The sequence below is a fragment of the Thermobia domestica genome, chromosome 10 (genome assembly GCF_964235325.1).
Source record: "Thermobia domestica chromosome 10, izTheDome1.hap1.1, whole genome shotgun sequence".
NCBI lineage: Eukaryota > Metazoa > Arthropoda > Insecta > Zygentoma > Lepismatidae > Thermobia > Thermobia domestica.
The window spans coordinates 41,494,679-41,507,515 of record NC_137463.1 but is presented as its reverse complement, the minus strand read 5'-3'; the positions used below and the strand labels follow the sequence as shown (position 1 = coordinate 41,507,515).

At 36.0% G+C, this 12,837-nt stretch overlaps 1 protein-coding gene across 2 annotated transcripts in view; it reads right to left on the bottom strand.

The window, feature by feature from the left end:
* The window catches only part of LOC145662464 (uncharacterized), a 63,756-nt gene extending 51,458 nt beyond the window's left edge, over nucleotides 1-12,298 (bottom strand). The window contains exon 1 of one of the 2 annotated variants that reach the window (XM_081728068.1): nucleotides 11,876-12,298. The gene's annotated coding sequence lies outside the window, so the exon portion shown is untranslated. The remainder of the gene's footprint in view (nucleotides 1-11,875) is intronic. The other variant, XM_081728069.1, reaches the window with a different exon arrangement.
* Between the last annotated feature and the right edge of the window lie 539 nt (nucleotides 12,299-12,837).

Sequence of the window (12,837 nt, the reverse complement as noted above, 5' to 3'; positions counted from 1 at the left end):
CCAACCCACCTGGGCCCATGTGGGTTTTTTCGGGTATTTTCGGGTTTAATCGGGTTTTTTCGGGTTTAATTGGGTTTTTTCGAAATATTTCAATGTCCTTGGGGTAAAAGTGTTAAAATGTGATTTATATTTCAAGATTATCATTGTCACAATTTGCAACCATTTTCTATTCACTGCTGTTTTGAAAAAATGGCCGCCATTTTGAAATTTTACGTTAGATCGCCGCCAAAATATATACAGCTAATTTAGAGTGTCTCGTGCTTATATTCTAAAAATTTCAACTTAAAAAACCGAAAATTGCACTTTGTAGCGTGGATACCCGCTATATTTTTTTTAAAGCCACCATTTTGAAATTGTACGTTGGTATGCCGCCAAAATCTGTACAGGAAATTTAGTGTGTCTCGTGCTTGTACCCTGAAAATTTAAACTTAAAACATCGAAGGTGGTACCTTGTAGTATGTGTGGTACAGGCAGACAATCGAATCATCCCAGAAGCCTCACTGACGTTTGCCAAATATGAACACCAAATATATTAATTTAACAGCGTAAAATAAATGGTTTTATTTGAAGATCACTTTCGATATTTTGTGCGTTCAATTAGGTGAAATTCCCGAGCATTTGTTGCAAGACGTTTCTTTCCAGAAAATTAATTTAAAACAATTAACAAAGATATAATTCATATTTTGTCTTCCAGCGTAAAATGAAATAGTTTTATTGTTGAAGTATTCAGTTCCGATGATTTGTGCGTTCATTTGCGGGAATTTCCCGAACATTTCTTTCCCGACTTTTTTTTCCCTCGAAAATGCAGCTTTCTTTACTGTATATCGAAACTTCCACTAGTACGGAAGTTTGAATTCAGCACTTGAAGTAGTAAGTGTTACGTATCTTTCGGAACTCTGAGCATTAAGCTTCTTAAATTTGACAAGAATTTTTACGCTATTGTTGGTGTTGATTCTAAAGAACGCTTATTTGAAGGGTACCAACAAATAACTGAACTAAACTGTTATTGTTGGAAAACTAAATTTTACTGAAGAATACTTGTGCTACCATCAAAGAAATAATACTAATAGTTTTACTAATGCACTACATATTTACTGGCAATACCGGCACATATGGCTTTAAACTCGTCAAACGTAAGGGAGACCGGGGCACATTGTCACAAGGGGCATGTTGTCACAGTAGCAATTCTGAAAAAAGCGAAAACATTAGCGCGCCGGTGCTGCTTTCTTGTTTACTTACTAGATGTCACTACTAACTGTACTCGATTGGAGATACGCGGCAACAACTGTGCTGCGTCAGTTGAACTTTGTTTTCAGTGCCGGAATGTAAATTTTCCGAGTTCTGAAATTGCTGTTTTGTGTGTTCGTGAAAGCGGTAGAAACAAATATTTCTGTGTGTGTTATGTAGGTTACAAATGGAGCTTCATAATGTGCTACTTTGAATGCACCTAATCTTGTCGTTTGGTATAGATATTTTGTAAAAATAGTAATGGCGACGCGTGGGGCATGTTGTCACAGTGGCAATGTGCCGCACTGTGTGTTCTGTATAATACAAACGATAGGGTTATCTCTGTTTCGCAAACAGTGAGAATATACAAAAGAAAGACAGAGAGGAAAGCACCACCAATGGAAGATCTACTGGTTGCAGCAAGAGCTATGAAAAGAAATAACCTCATATCAATACGTAGGCCTAAAGCTGCTAAAGAATTTCATGTCCACTACAGAACATTGGCAAGATTTTGTGCACGTGTTACAGATGACGAACTACAGTTCAGCCAATGCTCATTTATATTAGGTTACTCTTCGTAATATTAGGAAGAATTACTAGTATCATACCAAAACAAGCTTCGCACATATAATTTGGACTCGCTACAAAAGAGGTTCGCGATTTGGCTTACAACTATGCAAAAGCGCTAGGATTGAAATGCCCAGAGTCGTGGAATGAAAAGGCCATTGCTGGCCCAAACTGGTATCCGGTATTTCTGAAAAGACATGGTGATCTTGCTAAAAGAATTCCCCAAGCAAATAGTTTTGCACCTACAAACAATGTCAACGAAGGTCCAAAGAAGATTACGATTCTTCTTCAGAGGACGACGATATATTTGTTTAGTTTATGGCGATCCATACAGTGTGAGTGCATGTAGCAAGAAGTGGGTTCAGTGCACTTGATGTACGGAATCGGCCTACGAAAACTGAGGGAAGCAGAACTTGTTTTACGTGTGTATTAACTGTGACTCTGACGATGATCTCCAGGTATGGTACTTTGTAGAAGCAAAAGGATAAATATTTTCAAACTAGTTTGCGGTGCGTACTAATAAAACGCAATTAAACTCGTAATAATATTTACTCCTCTCCTAGCTATACAGTAGTCCTATCAGAGGAATTCTTTGCAGTTCATAAACTACAATCAGAAACAACTTAAATGCAATTGGCTAATTTTGCATTGGCCTATTGGAGGTGTAGGCTATGATTTGATAATTTCGTCATTTTGTTATGACCTTTTAGTTTGTAGTTTTGATTCCTTAGCTATAAGTTAGTTCTGTTTTTATGGCAGTTTTGGTTTTCCTACAAAGCTTGATGTAACAATAAATCTTTTAGGTTGAGAAAATATAAGCTACAGGTCCTCCTACTTTCTTTCATGTTTAACTAATATAGTTTCTCCTTTCATATAATTATGTTTTGATTCTCTTTCAGACGCTAAATATTTAATGCTGGTAACATTTACAGTCTTTTTGCATTAGTAATAGTTGCATTAATAATATCTACCAATTTCTGGAAAGTGACACAAGAATAACATGTGACAATTTGCCCCATATATTGTGACAACTTACCGCGCATATGGGGTACATTGTCACAACTGTATTGATCATAAAGCATAGTACATAAGTCCAGTTCAGAGCGAGTTACATTGGACAGAGAAATATATGCTTTGCACAAGATAACAAAGTATGTGTATACTAAAAATTATAATTTTCGGCCTTACACGAGCATCACAAGAAAATAAAACGTGAAAATTGTGACAATGTTCCCCGGTCTCCCCTATGAGGGATAACGTCCCTCGGCATAGCCGAGTCGGTGAGCAAACTATTTACGGAAAGTATTTTCTAAAATATAAAATTGCATTGTTTTCAAATGGGCTATAAGCATAATCAATACATTAATTTGTTATATAATTATCTCAAGCTAAGCAAAGTTTTTTTTTTCATTTATTCAGTGCATTCAGAACTTTATAAAGGTCTTATGTAGAATGTTGTTGTATATCTTAACGTGAAAGCATTTAATTCGCCCGAGGAAAGTCCAAAATTTGATAAAAATCACTTTCAATGTGATCAACTTAGTTGTAGCAATAATATATTAACAAAAAGCTCAAAAACCCAGGTGGGTTTTAAGATGGGTTTTTTCAGGTGGGTCCAACCCGAAAAAACCCACCGGGTTTTTTCGGGCTGGGCCCACTTGGGCAAACCCTGAGAACAGTACAATAATAATTTGCACTGCCTGTATGGCCTATACTGTGCAGCATACTGGTCTGTGCAACCGATTCACAACTAATCACGGTTCCGAGCCCATGATAGTAGTAGACTCTGTCCTTGATAACCTCCATGTTGCATGCACGGAAATTTATAGTGAAATATGTAAAATCTATTGCTCAACCCCACGAAGTACTTCCAAGACATTCCGTCCAATTAAGTTTGTGGTCGACAACATTGTACCGCGTGGGTTTACTCGTGGTACTCCAGTTTCCTCCCACATCATTCCACTAATTCTTCTATCATCATTCACTTGCTTTATCATTCGTCTCTCTTGGCCTAAAGGGCATAAGCGTTTGACTGAAAGATTTCATTTCATTTCACACTTCTAAAGCATAGAGAAATATGCATGAGAAAAATACAGTGAAGAGCATCTGATATATTTGTTACAAGTGCTTTAATGCAATGTACTGTATCTTATGAATGATCAAGTTTCAATGCATTTTTGTCTTGCGCTGACATATGTGAAACAGTTTTGTTATTATATTGAAGCGAACACACACAAAAAATGCTGACCAAAACATATATTAACTAATAAATAATAGCGTTACAGTTTCGTCAAATTAACTTTGCCTTCATTAGACACATTATCATCAGAGATAATGTGTCTGATGAAGGCAAAGTTAATTTGCCGAAACTGTAACGCTATTATTTATTAGTTAATATATGCTTTGGTCAAAATTTGTCTTTTAATTTATACAAGAAGTTCCAAAGCGAGAATGAGTGGTATTCAGACAAAAAATGCATATTTATAATACGCGGTTGAAATCCACGCACTTTATTTTCAAAGTATGTCCAAGTTTTTAAAGCACACGCACTGAATATAGGAAAAACACCCTTACCTCACTACATTTTCTGTATTGACTTTAATGGAGAACGTGGAGAGGCAAAAAACGGTTAATAGGATTACGAAATGTAAAACACAAATCTTTTGTCGAAAAATTAAACACATGTGAATGAGTACTCACTGTCGCTGTATTTCTTTCCTTGCTTTCCAAATGGCGAAAGTATGTAGTAAAAAGATCACTCCAAATCATATTTATTTCTCACCTATCTAAATTAAGTATGGGTTTCTCTTTATGAATGTAATCTCCTTCAAGTTTTTGATGGAGGAAGATTCTTCCGAAAGCGCTTCTTACACGTAGAAGAAAACTCTGCTGTTTTTGTGGTGAGCATTAACCTTCTTTCTTGTTTCTTATTAAATATTATCACCGCTCGCAATATTGTGATATTCATTCTAAGCTTTACACAGCGGGCAGAACAAGAAGTTATTGAAAAGATTACGGTTTGACAAAGATTGAATAATCTCATATAACGCCAGACTAGTTCACAACCCACACTATACACGTGTAAATAAGTCATGTCTCCGCATAATACTGAACACAGAAAACGTCTATGCGTGTGTGCTATTCCTAACAAGTCAACAAAGAACTGAGGTTATGAGTCTGGATTATTGTCGCTGTTGATAATATCAGTTCATGATTCTATCATTATATAAACGCAATCAATAAAAAAAGACAGTGACACGACAGGCGCTACACACAAAGCGTCATGAGATTTGCAAGGCTAAAACTTTCATTAAATGCTGATAACAATATAGTACTTCGATTGCGAAACTGAACTACAATACATTTCAGTATTTTTCATATTAGATTACATTTTCCCTTTGAATGTACACTCATGTCCAAAATGATTGTCGCATATCTGTAACTGTCTTCTTGTAAGAATATAATTTGATAATGATTTTGCAGCGTACTTTTAATACTGATACTATGTGTATAATCGGGAAATGTATATTTGTGGTAAATTTCATAGGGAAAGAATCATAAAAACGTAAATTAGAATGAGTAAAACAAAATGGTGCTAAATGGACAAGAAAGTTTCATTTTCGTATTATTGTTCTTATTTACTGATCTTTTGACATGAAATTTGCCACATTCATGTCTTTGTCGATTATACACATACTAACATTGTAAGAAATACTGGACGAGTACGTTATCAAATTATATTCCTACAACAACATATTTACAGATATGGGACAATAATTTTGGACATGGGTGTACATAGTTTAATTCTAGGTTTAGCGATTTCAGAAAAGGACGAGCTTTATGAATTGCCTCTCTAAATTTTTCTGTCTCGATACAAACTAGTTCAAAATGCATGCAATACCTCCTAATTTCTGAACCAAAGAAACATAAAGCATATCAATATTGTACGACTAGTGGACAGCTGTTGATATTCAAACCTTTCACAATTGATTATCATAAATTTACTCTATCGAGACAAATTAGTGGTGAACAGTGTCAATTATAAATTACTTTTATTATTGTCCTATAGAAGAGCCAGCAAATGAAGGTCTCTGGCATCTCGCAGCGGTGCTGCTACAACTTACATGATAAAGATTTTTCGGTGCAACTCTAATGGCATCTTGTTAATAGTGTAAAACAGAGTGAACGAGGTTGGTAACACTAGCACCAAAATAGGGGCTACATTTTCCCTCCGCACGTGATAAGAAACTTCAGTAACCATCTTATCATGGCTCCTCTATAGCAGCGTTTCCCAACCGGTGTGCCGCGATTGTGCTGCTGGTGTGTCGCGAGGAAATCGGAATAAAATTATTAATTCTCTGTCAACCATATTGGCAGACATTAGAATAAATGCGAATTTGAATTTCACATTACTATGGAAAAAAATAATTGTAATATATTATTGTACATACATTACTGTGAGGAACCCCTTTACGCATTCTGTCCTACAGTCAGCAGAATTAAATGTCTAGGAAGAAAGTGAATTGGTTGAGGAATGACTGAGGTTTGAACCTCCAGCACTCACACCAAGACGGCATCATCTGGATTTCTCTCCGGGGAGAATACTACAAAGGCTGACTACAAAGTTCTCATTCTCTTTTCAACATCCTGCTTAAGTGAAGGTCACAACTGTTAACTCCGGGACACGATATGAGGGTGTGTTTGTCAACTATTCGTCCACAATTGACGGATATTTGCACATTAATTTTGCTTCGTGAACCAACTTGTTTTATTTATTTTTGTAAATTTGTAACTTTCATATATTATTATTAAACAATTGTAACTTTCAATAGATATTACTGAAAAGTTGTTACATTACTAATATTATTGAACAATTCTAACTTTCATATATTATTTTAAAAGTTGTAACGTATATTAACCATGTTAATAAATTGTAAGTTTCATAATGTGTTATTTTTCTGTAATTTTTTATGTTGTAAAAAAGTATTTGTTATCTTTGTCAGGACCATTATTGCTTCTTTATTGTTGCAGACTATTTCGTAACTTGAAATTTTAAAATATCAATCAGTCCTTTCGGCAAAGCAAACATGCATACAAAGTAGCTACATTTGTGTCCTAAAAGTACTAGAGATTTGTTTGTTCGTTCGTTATTTAGTGATCTTCCTTCTTGGTGAAAGGTTGGATACAGTTTTCGAAAAAGAAAATGAATTTTTAAAAACCTGAGTCCTATATTTCATTGCAATTGTTTTCTATTTTTAAATTAGAATGAAAAATAAACATAATGATTTACCGCGGGGAAAAACAGTGTTCGAGGTTTCTTCTCTGTGAGAAGGAGACCAGTAATCACCAAAAAAAAAAAAAAAAAAAAAAAAACCACGGTATTTTATATTTACAAATAATAATAATAATAATAATAATATGTATAAGTGTGCCGCGAGAATTCAAGTTACACCAACAGTGTGCCGCAAATTGGAAAAGGTTTGGAAACGCTGCTCTATAGTATTCTATTCGGGGTAAATTTCACCGAAAGGATCCCAAAACAACCCAACATCCCCTAACCAATCTAAGCAAATTGATATTTTATGTCATCAATAACGTTTAGATCTCAACAAATGTCTTTTTTGTATGGATTCGAAGTAAGGGTTACATAGCAATGACTAATCATTTACGTTATGTATACTTTAATTGCTTTGCTTAGCAAGTATGTCGTCTTCTTATACGAAGTAAAACTTTTCCCCCGTAACTTCTTTTAAATCGCACCCACATTATCAACTGTCTTTTTTCTTCAGTTAAGGTACATCAACAAAACCAGTAGTCCAACGTGATGGTTTTAGGCTACAGAACTAGCTGGTTTATGAGTTGTAATGCAATAAACTAAGCTTTACGTAATATGCGATCCCTAAAATTTGGCACACGTCCTAGGATAACTGGCTCCTGTTCGTGTCCCGTAAGAGAACACAACCATTGTTTGTAGATATATATATGAACTGATTGCACCATGTACAGCTGAAATTTAAACACACTGCCTCCCGGTAAATGTTTCACAAAAAAGAAAAAAAATGCTGGAAAATATTTTTATCAAATTTTGCACTTTTCTTGGGCGAGTTAGATGCTTTTACGTTAAGGGACACAACAACATTTACCACAAGACATTTATAAAGTTCTGAATGCATAGAATGAACAAAGAAAACATTATCCTTAACTTGAGATAAAATTATAAAACAAATTAATGTATAGAACAAATAATAAAGAAACTAAGTCTACCTGATGATAAAATGCAACGAGTTGAGTAGTACGGTACTGTATACCTACTTTTGGGCCACCTTGTACTTTCCGTGAATAGTGTGCTCGCCGACGCCGAGAGACGTCCTCTCTCATATGTTTGACGGGTTTAAGGTCATAGGTGCAGGTACTACCAGTAAATATGTAGTGCAGTCGTAAAACTATTAGCATTACTTTTGATTACCTTTGATGGTAACAGAAGTATTCTTCAGTAAAATTTGGTTTTCCAACAACAGTTTAGTTTAGTTGTTTGCTGCTACTCTTCAAATAAGCATTCTGTAGAATCAACACCAGCAACAGCGTAAAAATTCTTGTCAAATTTAAGAAGTTCAATGCTTAGAGTTTCGAAAACTACACAACGCTTACTATTCCCAGTGCTGAATTCAAACTTCTTTATTAGGGTAAGTTTCAATGTACAGTAAAGACAGCTACATTTTCGAAGAAAGAAAAAAAAAGTCACGAAAGAAATGCTCAGAAATTCCCGCAATTGAACGCACAAAATATCGGAATTGAACTTCAACAATAAAACCATTTATTTCACGCTGGAAAATATTTATGTCGTAGGCTATAAGACATTTCGAAACATTTAATTTAAAAAAACATGAATAATCTTTGTTTTAAATTAATATATCTGGCGAACGTTACTGAGGCTCCTGGGATAATTCTATCTACATTTATTCGTTTGTAGGGTACCACTTTCCGTCTTTTAAGTTTAGATTTTCAGGCTACAAGCACGAGACACTAAATTTCCTGAATAGAATTTGGATGCATACCAACGTAAAATTTCAAAATGGCAGCCATTTTTCCCAACGCCACAAAGCGCAATTTTTTTGTCTTTTACGTTGAGTAGAAGCACGAGATATTCTAAATTAGCTGCATATATTTTAGCGGCGATCAAACGTAAAATTTCAAAATGCCGGCAATTTTTTTTTTTTTTAACAGCAGTGAATAGAAAATTATTGCAAGTTTTGACAACGACAATCTTGAAATACAAATCACATTTTAACACATTTACCCCAAAGACATTGAAATATTTCGAAAAAACCCATATGGGCCTAGGTGGATTGGGCTTTTTCTTTTAAAAAACGTTTTTTTTTTTTTCAAATGCTGCCGGTATCAGAATATGAAATTATTTTAAAATAACAGAACATTATGTTTTATGAATAAAATCTACACTGCTCATGTTTACTCTCCACATGTCTTTACAGTACGGTGTCTCATGTCTTAAAACCTCTTCAGTTCTGTCCTTGCCGAAGGACTTGCAAGCCACTTGACTGTCAATGCCATATTAAAATATCTCCGATGAATATTAGTATTATACGGTAATTAATGGATAACATGGATCATTTGGTACTGATCTCTTACAAACTTAACTTGACAAAATTTCTGTATGGATCGATATTTAATCTATAGTTCCCTTATTATTGTTATTACATACTTTTGCACAGCTAAAGGATGTGGATACCATTGCATAATTAATAATTAAAAATGTACTGTTTCTACACAAATCGAATGCACTAAAAACATTCTCTCCATTCTCTTTGCACATTCCATTTGCGACTTTTACTGTCACGCAGCAAGAGTTTTGATCTAAAACGCTCTTGTAAATATGGAAGCCGGTGAGAGCATGGGGAGGCACAATTAAAAATGCCGACGTAGAAATTGTTTCTTAAGGCGGGAATTCCATTCATTGGTACAGATTTACTCTATGAGGACTTCCCCTTACGAGTATAAATACGTGTCCGCATATATGGTATAAAAAGGACGGCATACATTCCGTTAAGTCCTCCCCCCCCCCCCCCCTCCTCAGCTTTTGAAGATGATGATAATCATTTACGAATAATTAAGTTAGGTTTGATTTGTTTCATTTATTCAGTACATAGGTTTCGCTCGGCGAGGCTTAGCAGAACTAATTCAAAACGACTGTCTAAAAAACACAAACCAAGTTGTGCTGGATGGCCACTAAACGCGAGAAGACTATTTAACCAAGTCAGAACAGGAGTGCAGCACGAGAGGTAAGGGTGCATCTGCAGGTGCGTTAGCGACAGAAGGTAAGAACCCAAATGAGGACAGTGCAAAAAATAAATTAATTAAAAATAAAATAAAATAAATAAACACTTTACACCGGATATTTTATAGGTTAGTGCACTTGTAAACATTAAATGCACACTTACAATATCGTGCAGAAATACTGCGCTTGAGAAAAACAGTGTGTTACAGACGTTTTTGAGTCTGTGTAATAGTTCCACACTTACAAGCATGAAATACTGGTTTCTTACATTGTGAAAAAAGGTCCATGTTTAGTTGAAGGGGTCTTCCATTTTTTTTTTTTTTCGAAAAAGTTACACTTTCGCTCGTTTCTGTTACCGGTTATATTAGGGGGTAACTACTTGCACTATTGCGTTCATATACCCTTATGTGCGCTTCCGGTAAGTATATAGTCGGATATCATTTTGTGTATCCCCCAATTAGTTCCATGGCTTCAGAAGCGAGTACCTTGTTTTTGTCTAAATTGTGATAAAGGTGAAAAAACGGGCCATGCGGGGCTTTTAACCCCCTTCACTCGCTCAGCTATATTCTTTGAAGTAACACTGGAGACCTTATATGTGCAAGATTGCGGGAGAAACTAAATATCAGCCCCATTCTTAAACGAAACGCAAATTAGTTACGCTTCTCTTAGTTCAACTTATTTCTATTGTAAATCTACTTCTGATCCCCCTTATTTAAACATTCCTCGTGAAAAATTTCTCCGACAGTGGAATTAAATGGGGAAGGTTCTAGATTACTGGTCCCTCATGTAGATTAGTAGCTGGTAGGTTTCTTTGAAAATGAAATGAAATCTTTAAGTTTTACGTCCCACGGCTATGCCGGTGAGGCTAAAGGAGACAAAGATAATGAAAAATGAGCGAAATGGCGGAATGAAGAAACTGGAAGGAAACGGGAGAACACCGAGAAAACCCACGAGCACGGTGTTTGTCCACCACAAAGTCCACACGGCGCGAGCTGGGATCGAACCAGGGACCCCAATCACCGGAGGTGAACGCTCTACCACTAAGCCACCGCGCCCCCCTGCCGGTAGGTTTCTTTCTGTACTAAAGTCTATGCATTTAACTCATACAGTATTGCCGAGCGAGTGTCAGCGAGTGAAGGCGGGTTAGAGCCCCGCAGGGCACGTTGATTTCTGTCTTTCTTACTGCTCAGTGGGAAGGGGGACCAGTAATCTAGAACCTTGCCAATTTAATGTCTTAAACAATCGTCTTTCATATCCACACACTCAATTTTAACCGTAAAATTACCATTTTTGATGACGGATTATTCTTAATCAGTACGTACTTGGTGCAACATCTTGTACCTTTCTACGGCAGTAAGGCCTTATCTTGCGCGAACACTTAATCTACACACCTACCCGATTAGGGCTGTACGAAGGTTAAAATGGGCAGAAAGAAATTATTTCCAAAGTAAACGGTAACTTTGCAGCCCATATTCTAAATCTGTACAAGGATGGATTTAAGAAAAATATAGGGTCATTACAAGAATAAGCTTTATGTTAAGTGGGAGCAAGTTGTACCACAAAAAGTATACATTTCTACAATTTTCATCTTGTCGACAGTTCGCTGATTTCATTATTAATTATTATTTATTCCTTTCTGTGGTGTGACTTAACAAAGTGAATGCGATATTACTTTATTCTTGTACACATCTCGCTCATTAAGGTCTTAACTCCTGTAAAATACGATGTCTAATGAAAGATTCATCTTTTTATCAGTATTTTGTTAACATTATAGTATCGGCTACTTACAAGAATTACCTCTGCCACAGTTTCCCAAGAGGAGCAACACAACTATTTAGTTCACAACAGTTAAATATCAGACAATTTTCGTGTCGGCTCTCTGCACATCCATAGTTACCCGTGCTCAAATATCTCTCACACGGTTCCCTCCCATTTCAAAATTAGCTCCAGATTATATCCCAACACTATCACTCACTTTTGTCAATTTATACACTACAGTCACACACAAAAGGCAGTTGTGTTTGAGCAATAATAGCACTGGAAAAACGGGATAACTTTTTAACAGTTTCACTTGTTCCCGCGATCTTCACATACACTTGCTGGAGAGAAGCACTTCACTACATGACACAATTTCCTCTTTTCAACAACCTGTCTCTCAATGTGATGACGCACATCAAACCTCTTAGGGAGTTCTTAAGTTGACACAACCAGAGCAACAGGACATGACGTCACTTAATGTCGTCACTACCCTGGAGCACTTCATGCGCAGTGTATCCATAAGCAAGGCAGCTCTCTGTTGACAGCATTACGGCTGAGATAATATGCCAAGCTGAATTATAGTTTAAGACATACCTGGAATTTGTTCGTGTACTGGTGGACAATAAAAAAACACATTATGTTGTTACAGCGGTTGTGTGAGTTGCGTTTTACATTCAAAAAACGAACAACACAAACAATGCACTGAATAATGCGTAAATAATTGCGGCTCGTCCCATCAAAGGCGGGAAGAACGCCGAAATCTTTTAAAAAAATCTCGTTTCGTGCTGCGCACTGATACGTGTATCAAGATTGAAATTTCAGGTTTCCTCAGTTATGTTCTATTTTATAAGTGTACTGGCATTCATGATTTATCAATTTCTTTTAGCACCAAATGAACCCTTGTAGGTTTAGTAAGTGTTTTGGAGTGGCAGCAATGGGATTAAGAATACGTGGACATTTTTAAAATTACAATTTACAGGTAAAAGGTGTTA